The sequence below is a fragment of the Schistocerca cancellata genome, chromosome 1 (genome assembly GCF_023864275.1).
Source record: "Schistocerca cancellata isolate TAMUIC-IGC-003103 chromosome 1, iqSchCanc2.1, whole genome shotgun sequence".
Classification (NCBI taxonomy): Eukaryota; Metazoa; Arthropoda; class Insecta; order Orthoptera; family Acrididae; genus Schistocerca; species Schistocerca cancellata.
The window spans coordinates 179,308,004-179,321,221 of NC_064626.1; positions in this window are offsets into that span (position 1 = coordinate 179,308,004).

The window sequence follows — 13,218 nt, forward strand, 5'->3', positions numbered from 1 at the left end:
CAGAAATTCAAAACTTTCAACCATCTATCCTATTTGGAGGCCCAACAGAATTGACCATCTCCACCCAGTATCTTTAACGTTAATCTTTGCTTCTGTTGTGTCCTTTCTTTCTCCTTCTTCCTCCTTACCTCCATCTTATCCCTCCTTCCCTTTCCTCCTCCATGGCACTACATGTTCCCTCCCTTCATGCAACCACTTCATCTCCTCAACCGGAGAAGAAAGCCTTTTCTCTCTCACCTGCCGAGGATGGGGCTCCTCTAGGAGCCCTCTTCCCTGGCGGTTCCAGCCCAGGAGGCATGTTACTTAAGAAACATGTTACTTTGAGTTGGATGCAGAACCCACACTCTGTGGGCCTCAAGGCTGCTCATTTCCTTTCAGATCCTGATACTGCTGCGACTTGCTTTCTTCCTGACCACATTTTATGTTGCCCTCCAGAGGAGAAGAAGAAGATGTGCAAGTCTCAGGACAAGACCCGGCCGATATCCCAGGGGGTGTCACCCCCTCCCTCTTAATCAGGGCCCAATCTTACATAATGGACATCTCTCCATCCTTCCTGGTGAGTGACACTGCAACTGACTCAGTACAATGATGGATGTCAGCCAAGGCTCTTGTACTACTCTCCTCCAGTGGAACCATAATGGTTACTATTGTTGCTTTCTGGTATTTCAGTCTCTTCTTTCTCTCTACTCTGTACTGTGTTTATTACAGGAATCTCATTTAGTGGATATTCTTTTGCCGACTCTTCATGGTTTCCAAGCATTCTGCCAGAACCAAGTCAGCCTTTTGTGAGCCTCCGGTGCTGTCTGTACATTGGTCTGCATGGACGTTGTTAGTTCCTAGGTTCCTCTTCAAATGACAATAGAAGTGGTAGCTGTTTGGATCCATTTAGATTCTCAGGTAACAGTATCCAATCTTTACCTCCCTCCAGACTGGTCTCCTACACTTTCTTCTCTTCTTGCCCTCCTTTGACAGATCCTGCCACGCTTTTGTCTCCTTAGGGTTTTTAATGGCTATAACTGTCTGTGGGGTTGTACCGTGACCACTGACCGGGGCAGTGTTCTTGAAGACCTGCTGGCAGGTCTTGATCTCTGTCTCCTCAACACAGGAGCTCCTACACACTTTAGTGTGGCACAAGGCACTTTCCTGGACATTGATCTTTTCATCTATGGCCCTGGATTCCTTCTCACCATTCAGTGGGGAGTTCATGATAATTTTTGTGACAGCAATCATTTTCTGACCATCTCATCTTTTCTTCAGCATCATTTGCCGGGGTGCCCTTTCATGTAGGCCTTTACTAATGTTGATTGGGATGCCTCTCCTTTGGCTGCCATCCAAACTAATCTACCATACAACAGCATCGATGAGTCCATATAAAGTTTGACTGGCAGCTGCTTCAGAGAGATTCCCTCTTCCTTGGGCTTTCCCTGACAGAAGAATGTCCCTTGGCAGCGCCCCAAAATTGTTGTGGGTTTTAAAAGTCCGCCATCATGCACTCCAAAGCTACAAACGGCATCAGTCTCTCGACCACTGTCTGACCTTTAAATGGCTTCATGTCCAGGCCTGTTATGTAATTAAATGCTAGAAACAATATGTTGCTGCTAGGGCTGCATACTCCCTTTCACAGGTATGGGCAAAGATAAGGTGCATTTCAACTTCGCTGAATGGTGTTATCCTCAACAGCCTGAGCACTTAGCCATTTAGCCCAGGCCTCAGTGTCAGTCCATTGTGTTCCATCTTCACAAACACTTTCTGGAATGAGTCCCTTTATCTTCATTTCCTGTTGTCTGGAGCCTTATTAGGCTAACAAGTGGGAATTTGCCAGCACCCTTACCCTCTGCCCTGACACAGCTCCTAGATTAAACCTGATGCACAACCAAATGCTTCAGCACTTATTGGGCGCTAGCAAAGGTCATATACTTGCCCTTTTCAATCAATTCTGGAGTGAGGTGGAATTCCCCTTCCAATAGCAAGAAATTGTCATTATTATAGTTTTGAAATTAGGTAAACCACCACTTCAGGTGGATGGCTATCATACCATCAGTTTAATCAATGCCCTCTGCAAGTTACTTGAACATATGGTGAATCAAAGGCTATTTAGGATCGTTTAATTTCAGGTCTTTTTAGCTTTGACCCAAGGTGGTTTTTGCTGATGCCATTCTGTTGCAGATAATGTAGTCCACTTGGAGTCTGCTATCCAAACAGCTTTTGCCTGGCATCAGCAACTTGTTGCAGTCTTCTTTGATCTTCATAAAGCTTATGATACCACATGTGCCACCACAAAAAATGGTTCAAATGGCTCTGAGCACTATGGGACTTAACATCTGTGGTCATTAGTCCCCTAGAACTTAGAACTACTTAAATCTAACTAACCTAAGGACATCACACACATCCATGCCCGAGGCAGGATTCGAACCTGCGACCGTAGCAGTCGCGTGGTTCCGGACTGGGCGCCTAGAACCGCGAGACCACCGTGGCCGGCGCGCCACCACATCCTTGCCACCTTACATGAGTGGAGCCTCCATGGCCCACTCGTAATTTTTATCCAGAACTTTCCTTCATGTTGCGTTTTTCAGGTACAGGTTGGCACCTCCTGTAGTACCTCCAATCTGCAGAAAATGGGTTGTTTTGACTGCCCCTCTCTTTTGAGTGACAATCAAGGGTTGGTGGTGGCTGTGGTGCTCCTCTCTTTGTGTGGTGATGACTTCTGCATTTATTTTTGTTCATCCATAATGGACACTGTCGAATACAGGCTGCAGGGAGCAATACACAGAGTGCAGTCTCGAGCTCTTACTCATGGATGCCAAGACCTGCCTTATGCATTTCTGTTGTCACCATATAGTGCATCCCCATCTGGATCTGTAACTTGATGGCCAGCTGCTCACCCTGTAGTGGACTGCTTTTGTTTTTTGAGATGGATCTTTGATGTCCGTCAGTTGACATGGCTTCCCCATCTCAGTCAACTAAAGCAAATATGTTGATTGCACCTGTGCTCTTCGATGCCTCAGCAATACCAAATGGGGTAGTCTGCTCTACTGTGCTGCTCTTCTACAAAGTATTGGTCCAATTCCATCTAGATATGGCTTGGCGTCACCTTTGACATTAAAGATGCTGGACCCGATACACTATTGTGAGCTATGACTGGCATCTGAAACCTTATGCACTAGCCTCATGATCAGCCTCCCAGTAGAGGTAGGTGTTCCATCGTTGTGGTTTTTGTGCTAACAACAGTGGATCGCTTGTGCGTCACACATCTGATGCTCTTCTGAGCACCAGAACTACCGTCTCTTTCCAGATGGAGAGAGCCTTCTGTAATGGCATCCCAGGTATTGGGCTATGATCAGCATCTGCACCCAGTTCCTTTTCGTTCAGAACTCCAGCTTTCCCCTCTACAACCTCTTTTCTGAGCCCACTCACATACACCTCCACAATGCAGCTTCCGTCCATAGCTCTGTCTTGACCTATCACAAGGTCTGAAAAACTCAGTTCTGCCTGAGGCTTCCCACCACCAATTCTTCTTCATTCAGGTCGTGTTTGGCTTTCAGAAGTAATGTATTCTGATGGGTCGATGGTTGCCATCACACTGGCTTTGCTTACATTCATGCAGGAAGTGATGAACTCTGGCTACAATATTTCCATTACAAAGATGGTAGCTCTCTCTTGTGCTCTTGAGCATATCCATTCCTGCACTGGTGCATTATTCCTCAGCTGTAGCGACTCCTCGGGCAGTTTGCAAGCTCTTGGCCAGTGTTACTCTCGCCATCCCTTGATGCTGACTCTCCAGGAATTCCTTTTTGCCCTCAAACACTGTGGACACTCAGTAGTCTTTGTCTGGACCCCAGGTTGTGTTGGGATTCCGGGGAATTAACTTGTTGACAGGCTGGCCAAATTAGCTACTGGCAAGCTTCCTTTTCAGATTGGTATTCCAGCACCAGACCTTCGATCGGTATTATGCCATCAAGTCCTAGGAATTTTGAAAACGGACTGGCATACTCTGACTTCACAGAGAAAACTACGGCCGATAAAGGAGACCAGAATTTGTCGAGGTCCTCAATGCGGGTCTCTTGCAAGGACTCCATTGGCTCTGCGTCAGTTGTACTTGGTAACTCATGGTCATCTCCTCTGTTGTGAGGATCCACCCTACTGTCATGGTGGCCCTTTGAATGGCATCCACATTTTGCTGGACTGTACTAAACTAGCTGCCCTGCAGTGGACTCTTGATCCTCCTGACTCACCTCAGTGGCTGATCTGGTTCTACTGTTTAATCGCAAAGGTTTTTTTTTTTTTTTATCACTATCTCTAAGAGAGAGCACCTCAGCCGTGTTGACTCATTTAGGCATTGGCAGGATGCCCTGTTGCCGCCTCTACCCCAGCTGGGCAATGGGTGTCTGGGTTTGATGGTCTGCCCCAGCTCTCTCCTCACCCCTTCTTTTGTTCTTCTTCCCCTTTCTCACTTGCTCTGTCTGACTTTGTGTTCTTCCTTTGTTTTCCTGTGCTTTTCTCGCCCTGTCACTGTCACTAATCTTTAATGTGCATTGTTTTGTGGACTGCTTGTGGTAAGTGGCAGGGGTATGTCCCCCATCGCAGTTTCTGCTTTGAGGGCCTACAGCTCCTGGATGGGGCATCTCGTCCAGTTTTCTTCCTTTTCCAATTCTGTTCTTCCCTGTTCCTTTATCTCTAGGCTTTGTTTACCTTTGGTAGACCTTGGAATTTTCTTTCCTTGGGTTTTGCACACAAGGCCCTTCTTTAGTGTGTAGCCTTGTTGACTTGCCTGTTCCAGGTAGGAGGCAGTGATAACTGCTGGTTTGGTCCCTTTAATCCTTAAATGAAGCAACATAAGACGGCTCCAATTATCCCTTCCGGACTACTTGAATACTGTTTCATACCATATGGTCTCAAAACATGGGGCCAAGGCTTGGCAGCAGTTTATTGTTCACCTCCTGTTCACAAGTCTATTTGGAAGACATCTTGATATTCTCCCCTCCCCAAGGCACACAAATGGAATTAGACACAAGTCCAGGACACACTCCAGAAGAGTGCTGCTAAAATTAACAATGAGAAGTCTCAACTATCTCACGACAGTGTAACTTTTCTTCACTATACAGTATTGGTTGAAGGCATCTGTCTGACATCCAACTGCGATGAGTTTATCTATCGTCAGACTATAGTGAATTACAAAGATTTCTGGGTATTATAAACGTCTACCATTGTCACCTCCCGTATGCTACCTCCATCCAGGTGCTGCTCACTAATACCCTGATCAGTAGAAACACTTCAGGCACAAGAAAAGTTCTTTGGACTGATGGTATGATCCAAGTGTTTGAGACCCTCAAGTCTCCTGTCACCCATGCTGTGAAGCTGTCACTGCTGACGTCCACATCTCCATGACTGCCGATGTGAGCAACACATCAATAGGCATAATTTTGCAAAAGCCTATCAGCAATACCGTATTTACTCGAATCTAAGCCGCACTTTTTTTCCAGTTTTTGTAATCCAAAAAACCGCCTGCGGCTTAGAATCGAGTGCAAAGTACACGGAAGTTCTGAAAAATGTTGGTAGGTGCCGCCACAACTAACTTCTGCCATCGAATATATGTAGCGCTACAACAGGCATGTTTTGCAGGCACAAAGATAAATACTGGCGCCAAAACCTCTTCGTCAGTAAATAAATTTTAAAAAAAGGTGGAAAACGAGCTTTTTTCTCCGCCCCGAGTTTCGACCACTGCACTTTCATACATTATCCAACGAAGTAAATAGAAATTTCGTATTGTTCATCTTCTAGCAGCATTTCAATGTACTACGAAAATCCGACTGGCAAGACTGTTTGGGATATTTGTCAATATGGGAAGCTCTACGTCCTGAATTTTTTCCTACCTGTGAGAAGAGATGGTTGCTACTAGGAACTTTTATGAATTGTGAATCACATGCAGTATTCTCTTCACAATAAGAATAATACGAATATAAACATTTTGCCATGTATTCTTTCGTGTTTGCTGCTGTCTCATTTAAATCCTGTCTGCCTAATAAACTACGAAACTACAGTGAGACAACAGCAAACGCGGAAGAATACACATATCATGTCATGTTCGTCATATTCGTATTATTCTTATGCCTAATAGTGATACAGTCAGAAATGAAGCACGGCAATTGACTAGATTTTTTAAATCTAAGATGATTCTAATTTCTGTGCAGAATATAATGTACTAAAGAGGCGTCTGCAAAGATTTTCAAATGGTGAAAAATGTTTGCTAAACTCTCGTTCAGAACATCTTCCATCATATGCAGTCTATTATTTGGTTCTTGTTGATCATTATCAAATAAAGCAGCAGTGTAAGTAACCTCGCACAAGAGCAAGCCACGCCGCGAGCGGCGACAGGCCGTAAACACTCATTATCAGAATGCGACAAACAATGCAAGACACAGTACAGTAATGCATTTTCAGCTTAGAGTGACGTAAACACATAACGGCACTTATCAGATCAAAGAAAAATAAGCAATCAATTCAAACCAGACGAAGCACGTGAAAAAGGAAGGGCACCCGTATAAATACGGACGGAGCGCCTGATGCATAGCAATGTAACTGCTAAGCTTACGACTCGAACCAAACTACTGTAGCTGTATCGTCATTCATTCGACCTAAATTGTGTCTCGTATTATAATGGACCAACATTGTTTCGATTTGGAGGTGCGGCCTAAAACTTATCTCCCCTTGAATTTCGAGTCTCAAATTTCGGGTGCGGCTTAGATTCGGGAATTTTTTTTTCCTTTATTTCGAGTCTCATTTTTAAGGTGCGGCTTAGATTCGAGTGCGGCTTAGATTCGAGTAAATACGGTATTACTGAACCTCTCTGCTTTTCTCAAAGAAAGTCTCCTGCACAACACAACTGGTCTGTGTTTGACTCCTCGTGGTCTGTGAGGCAATCACAATTTAGTGACTGTATCAAAGGTTTATTATATTTATCGACCATTGGCCACTTGCAGGTGCTATCTGCAACCCAGGCAAAGACATCCCTCCCCAATGCATGTGGCACATGTACTTAATCATCCAGTATTCGACATACATACACTACATGCGCAGTTCTGACAATGTTGTCACCAATTACCTGTCCAGTGTGAACATTATCATGTCCCTCATTGACATAAATGAGATGGGCTGCCAGCGAACTGATGAGATTGAGGTGTCAGACATACTAAAGGACACAAAATGCACACACTAACTCATGAACCATGCTAACTACATGATTAAGCCACCCACATCGTATGTAACACTTCGACTGATACTCTCTGACCAGTAGTATCAATCCCTCTCCAACAAGCAGTTTTCAACTCCCTACACTCTCTCACTTACCCAGGCATCAAGGCCATTATAAAGTCAAGTCGGACACACACACACACACACAGCCCCCTAAAGGACAGTTCCGCATCCACAAAGGATGCCTACATCATATACACATCGACATTTTTGGCCCCCTCCTACCCTCGAAGGGCTTTCTGTTTTTTACTCTGTCACTGATCAGGTCGCAACATGGGTCAATACTGTTCCTCTGTTCAGTATTACAGCTGACTCAGTCACCCATGCCTCATCAACTCCTGGGTTTCTCATTTTGGTGGCCCTTCTTCTGTAACCACCAACCAAGGCTGCCAGTTCAAATCTTCATTGTTCTCCAAACTTTGTGAGCTGTGCAGTATTGACAAGTTCCACACAACTGCTTACTACCCACAGAACAACAGCCTCATGGAGCATTGGCACCACACCCTTAAGATGGCACTCTTGTCAGAAGCACTACCATGTATCCTCCTGAGAATATGCACTGCCCACAAAGAGGACTTAAAAACGTCACTTGCTGACATTCTCTGCGGCAAACAAATCATCCTCCTGGCCGAGTTTGTCGAATGCTCCCACCAACCGAACAAGAACGAGCTTCCCAATCTAGATGATCCAATATATCAACATATTTTGCAAATCCATACTCCTCTGCCAAAACTACATGAGTCTTCATTTACAAATATCTTGCATCCTGCAGTTATGTTATGCTTTGCAACGACTCTGTGCACGCATCCCTCAGGTCCTCACGATGTCCTCTAACACATTGGACAGAACACACTGGACGTTCTACCAAACAGAAAATGCCAAACAGTCTCGAGAAATAGGGTAAGGCTAGCCTGGTCATTAACAGACTATCTACAGCTCTCTGTTCTCAAAGCTTCACTGGATAGTTGACAACATTCCTCCACAAGACACAGTGCTTGGAGTATGCAACAACTTCAGTCCTCAGTGTTACATCCTCCTCCCAACTCCTGTGCCCCCTCTCAATACAGTGTTGTCTGCTCCTTGTAGCCGAGTGGTCAGCGCGACAGAATGTCATATCTAGTGGTCCGGGTTTGATTCCCGGCTGGGACAGAGATTTTCCCCGCTCAGGGACTGGGTGATGTGTTGTCCGTATCATCATCATTTCATCCCCATCAACAAGCAAGTCGCCAACTCAAAAGACTTGCACCAGGCGAACGGTCTACCCAACGGGAGGCCCTAGCCACACACAGCATTTCCATTTCCAATACAATTTTTACCATTGATGTCACAGATATCAACCTGGATGCCTTCTCCATTGTGATATGAGATGGCACTGTCTTCATTTTTGCTGTCCTCCTGCTGAAGCAACACGACAGCTATTGAAGTCCTTTAAGCTCCTACCAGATGCTGGGCAGGGTCTCATAGAGGCCAAAATCTTGGGCGATGACATTCTCTCTCTTGTCTCTCCACTTGATGAACTTCCCCGCTCCTGCGCTGGATGACACCTTCACCCACCTACATGTGTTTAAGATTTCATCGCAGACAGAATCTCCATTCTTCCCCTGTGTTCCACACTAACATAGTGGACTGTGGCTACTATCGACCACACGAATTATCATCTTTTGAGTTTGACTTGTAGACTATTTAGTGAAGAATTTTTGATAGTCGGTATGGAAGGGGACATCTGCGAATGCACTGTGCAATCACTGCAAATCATGCAAATATCTCAATGTGCGTTGCACAGCTTGGGTGAGGTGAGGAAGCATATGTTTGTCTGTACGTGGTTCTTCTCTTGAATGTTCACGCTTTGTGTATATGTGCTACAGTTATTTAATAAAAGTGTTTGCCAAGGTATGTTGTGTTAGTGATTGTTATTATATCATCATACAACTAAGGGAAGAGAATTACCTCTATTTTATACACTCAAGGTCTTCTGTTGTCAAACAGGTTTCAATATTTGTTGGTAATGCATTGCCAAAGGACTTCACGCACTACAATAGTAATTTGTTTCCTTGATATCATCTGTCACAAAAGGAGAAAATGTTAACATCTTCCTCACTGCTATATTCATATGAAGAAGGTGAGGTCATGTAAAGACAGTTGAGACGCTGCAGAAATCCCCAATTATAATTAAATTGAAAGTGTCATAGTCAGTTTAAGGTTGCTACAGTATTTACAACTTTGGTAAAGACGTGATGAGAGATTAGGTACCACTGCAGCATAGTGTCTCCCCTTAGTTTCGCAAGACCATGTAACAGAGCACTATGGAGCTATCCTACTGGTTCTGATACCACTCCTGACATTAATCTTTTTTTTTTCTAAACGTAATACCATTTTGTTAACGGTATGTATTTGACACATAACAGCTAACTTCTTATTCATGCTTTACTTCATTGGAGTTCATTATTTACTAGTTAGTTTTCATACTACTAAAGGTAACAGAACATTTGGTTCTTCTGAAAATATTTTATTTAAAATAATTTTCATGGTTTACAGTTCATTCAGAACACATACAGATGAAACTTTCAAGTGAGAAAATAACTGTTTGTTTCTGAATTAGGTGAAAGTCTTCATTCTTCTCCTCTCCATGAACATTTTACTTTTTCCAAAAGCTTCCTGTTTCAAAAGTTATTCATAGTCAAAGTTCTCATGTTTCATAAAGTTCAAATCTTAAATAATAATTATTTCCAAAATGAAGTACTGTAGTTTTGTAGCCCATATTTTTCTGATCCAAAAAATGCCTAGTTCCACTATAATAACTTATTAGTTTGTTAATTATTCACTTTAGAAAATTTCACTTTCTATAACCTTTTTCACAGACTTTGGGAAATCCTGCATAAGTAGAAAGCATTGTCATAAAAGATCACTGATGATTTTACATTTTTTTTATGATTATGCATATCATTGTTAAATACACTTGCTCTTTTGCCTAGTACAGTTTTGTTAACTTTTATGTCAGTATTAAAATATATTTTCAAATGTTCATTTTTAGTCTTACACATGTATAGAAGTACGTATCTCATACAGTGATGCAGGTAATCAGAGGATAACATTCATTTCATAGTCATCTTGTTATCAGTAAGTGCCCTACAGTGAAACAGTAAACATCTTTGTGCTGCTATCGATCACCATGTGGTAGCTACCAAAATGTAAACTTCATACGATAACTAACTTGACAGATATCAATCATTTGTTGACATCATGTAATCAGCCAGTCCATCTATATCTCACTAAAAGTTAATTAGAAATGTCTTTTAGCATATAAATACTTTTGGATTAAAGGGGACCGCTCTCCGAAAAACAGAAGTGTTGAGTTATCGATAGGCAATAGGCCTATCGGCAGTGTAATGCTTCTGCTTTTTGCTGAGTGGTCATCTTTAATCCAAAAGTATTAGTTAGCAGTTAAGTGGTTCATGTTCAGTCATCAAAATGTTAATTACTGTGTGATTTAGCCACAAAAACGTACAGTTACTGCCATTACTTAGTTGTGTCGTGTAGTGCTTATGAATGAAACTGCCTATTTGGTTTATATTCTGAAACTATTATTTGTGACAAAGCTGGTCGTCGGACAGTGACATTGGTTATAAATAAACAAGAAGAAATTGCAGTGTGCTGTACATTACTTGCCACATGTCATAATATACTTTCACAACAGGAAGATTATCAACACAGAGTGCCAATACAGTTATAGATTGCAGAATACAAAGTGAGAGAAATTACAACAGGTGCAAGTTTTCATACCTTCAGAACCTCCTCCTAGTCCTCTTGATACGTAGGAGATCATCAGACTTCAGGAAGCTTTAATTTGCCCTTCTATTAGTCATGCCATTTACAAATGCACTTCCTGCTCCGTCTTTTGTTTAGATCCATCCATATAAATCTGTTTTGAGAATAGCCATGCTGCTAAATTGTCAGCTAAAATTTTCCCTTTCAGTATACCCACATGTTTTAGTGTTCAGTGTCACTAACGTGTTAACATAGAGCATGGTGGAGCAGCTAAAATTTGGATAAGTGGCGAAGTATTTGTGCAAAGGCAAAGCAAGAAAAAAAAAATTCTACGGGTCTATTTTCTCATTTAACCAATACCTGTCTACATAGTATTTAATAATGAGTTGTGTGATCTGTAGTGTCGCAGAATAGTAAAGAGTTGGAAACGTGGAATATTGTCAAAGATTCATTGCCTATTCCGAGAGCCAGAGGCAGTACGTTAGCCAAGAGGTAGGAGAATCGCACATGTATGGAATGTGTCGTCAGGCAGGGGCAATGGCCTGGTTACACACAACAGGCGTGAGAGAATTGCTTAGCACGCGGGTTTGTATTAGACGGAGACTTTCGTAGAGTGCAAGACAGAGGTATAGCGTCAGCTGTACTGCATTTCACAACTTCGCGTAAGTCTGCCGCAACAGCAATGTAACTCTGTCGCAAGAACACCTAAGGGGCGAGTACTACAGATGAATCAGCAGTATAAGTGGAACGAATGCGGTCATTACAAACGAGCATGACATCAGGACGTCGCTCGTGCTTCCTTTAAATATGCCAGCTTTGATAGCAACAAGGCACTCGCAGTTAGATGTGTACTGGGTCGCTGTGTAGCGCTCAGCTCGGTGATCGACATGTTAATCTTTATTAAGGAGATGTTGCAGTAAGTGCGGCCCATCCAGCAGCAGACATGAGGGGACAGTACCAGCTCTGGTCCTCTCTGCTGCCGCTGTCAATCATCAACCCAGGATTAGTAGACATCGCGGCAGACTCGCTCACCACCAATGCTCACGTCAGTGAGCCGTTGTTGAGATCGTGCAGGGCCTAGGGCCTGTGCATCCGCCGTCACAACTGGGTGAGCCGACGACGCTGGGGGACTGCAGCCCGTCCACCGCGGACGAGCTACCAGGAGGAGCAGGGAAATAAGACGGGGTGGGATAGAGTACACCCTGCACGAGAACACTTCTGGTGCCGACAGCGCCGGGGACTCCAACCCGCAGCCTCTTGCTGTCCGCAGCCGAGCCGCCGCCCAGCCGGGCGCCACCATCCACGCGCGGCCGAAGTAAGGACATTCCTCCGCGATGTCACAGCAAGAATGAATGAAAAAAATAGAATATTCTACACCTCATTTTTCAAGTTATATCTACTATTACCGGAGGAAGGAGTACATAGAGGATCTATATAACGGTGATGTACTTGAGAGCAATATTGTGGAAATGGAAGAGGACATAGATGAAGATGAAATGGGAAATACGATGCTGCATGAAGAATTTGACAGAGCACTGAAAGATCTAAGTCGAAACAAGGCCCTGGGAGTAGACAACATTCCATGAGAACTACTGATAGCCTTGGGAGAGCCAGCCATGACAAACCTCTTCCATCTGGTGCACAAGATGTATGAGACAGAAATACCCTCAGACTTCAAGAAGATTATAATTCCAGTCCCAAAGAAAGCAGGTGTTGACAGGTGTGAAAATTATCAAACTATCAGTTTAGTAAGTCATGATCGCAAAATACTGCCAGACGAATGGAAAACTGGTAGAAGGCAACCTCGGGGTAGATCAGTTTGGATTCCAAAGAAATGTTGGAACGTGTGAGGCAATACTGACCTTACGACTTATCTTCGAAGAAAGATTAAGGAAGGGCAAACCTATGTTTATAGCATTTGTAGACTTAGAGAAAGCTTTTGACAACGTTGACTGGCATACATACACACTTTCAAATTCTGAAGTTGGCTGGGGTAAAATGAAGGGAGCGAAAGGCTATTTACAATTTGTACAGAGACCAGGTGGCAGTTGTAAGAGTCGAGGGGCATGAAAGGGAAGCAGCCATGTATGGAAGTGAAACATGGACGATACACAGTTTAGACAAGAAAAGAATAGAAGCTTTCGAAATGTGGTGCTACAGAAGAATGCTAAAGATTACATGAGTGGATCACATAACTAATGAGGA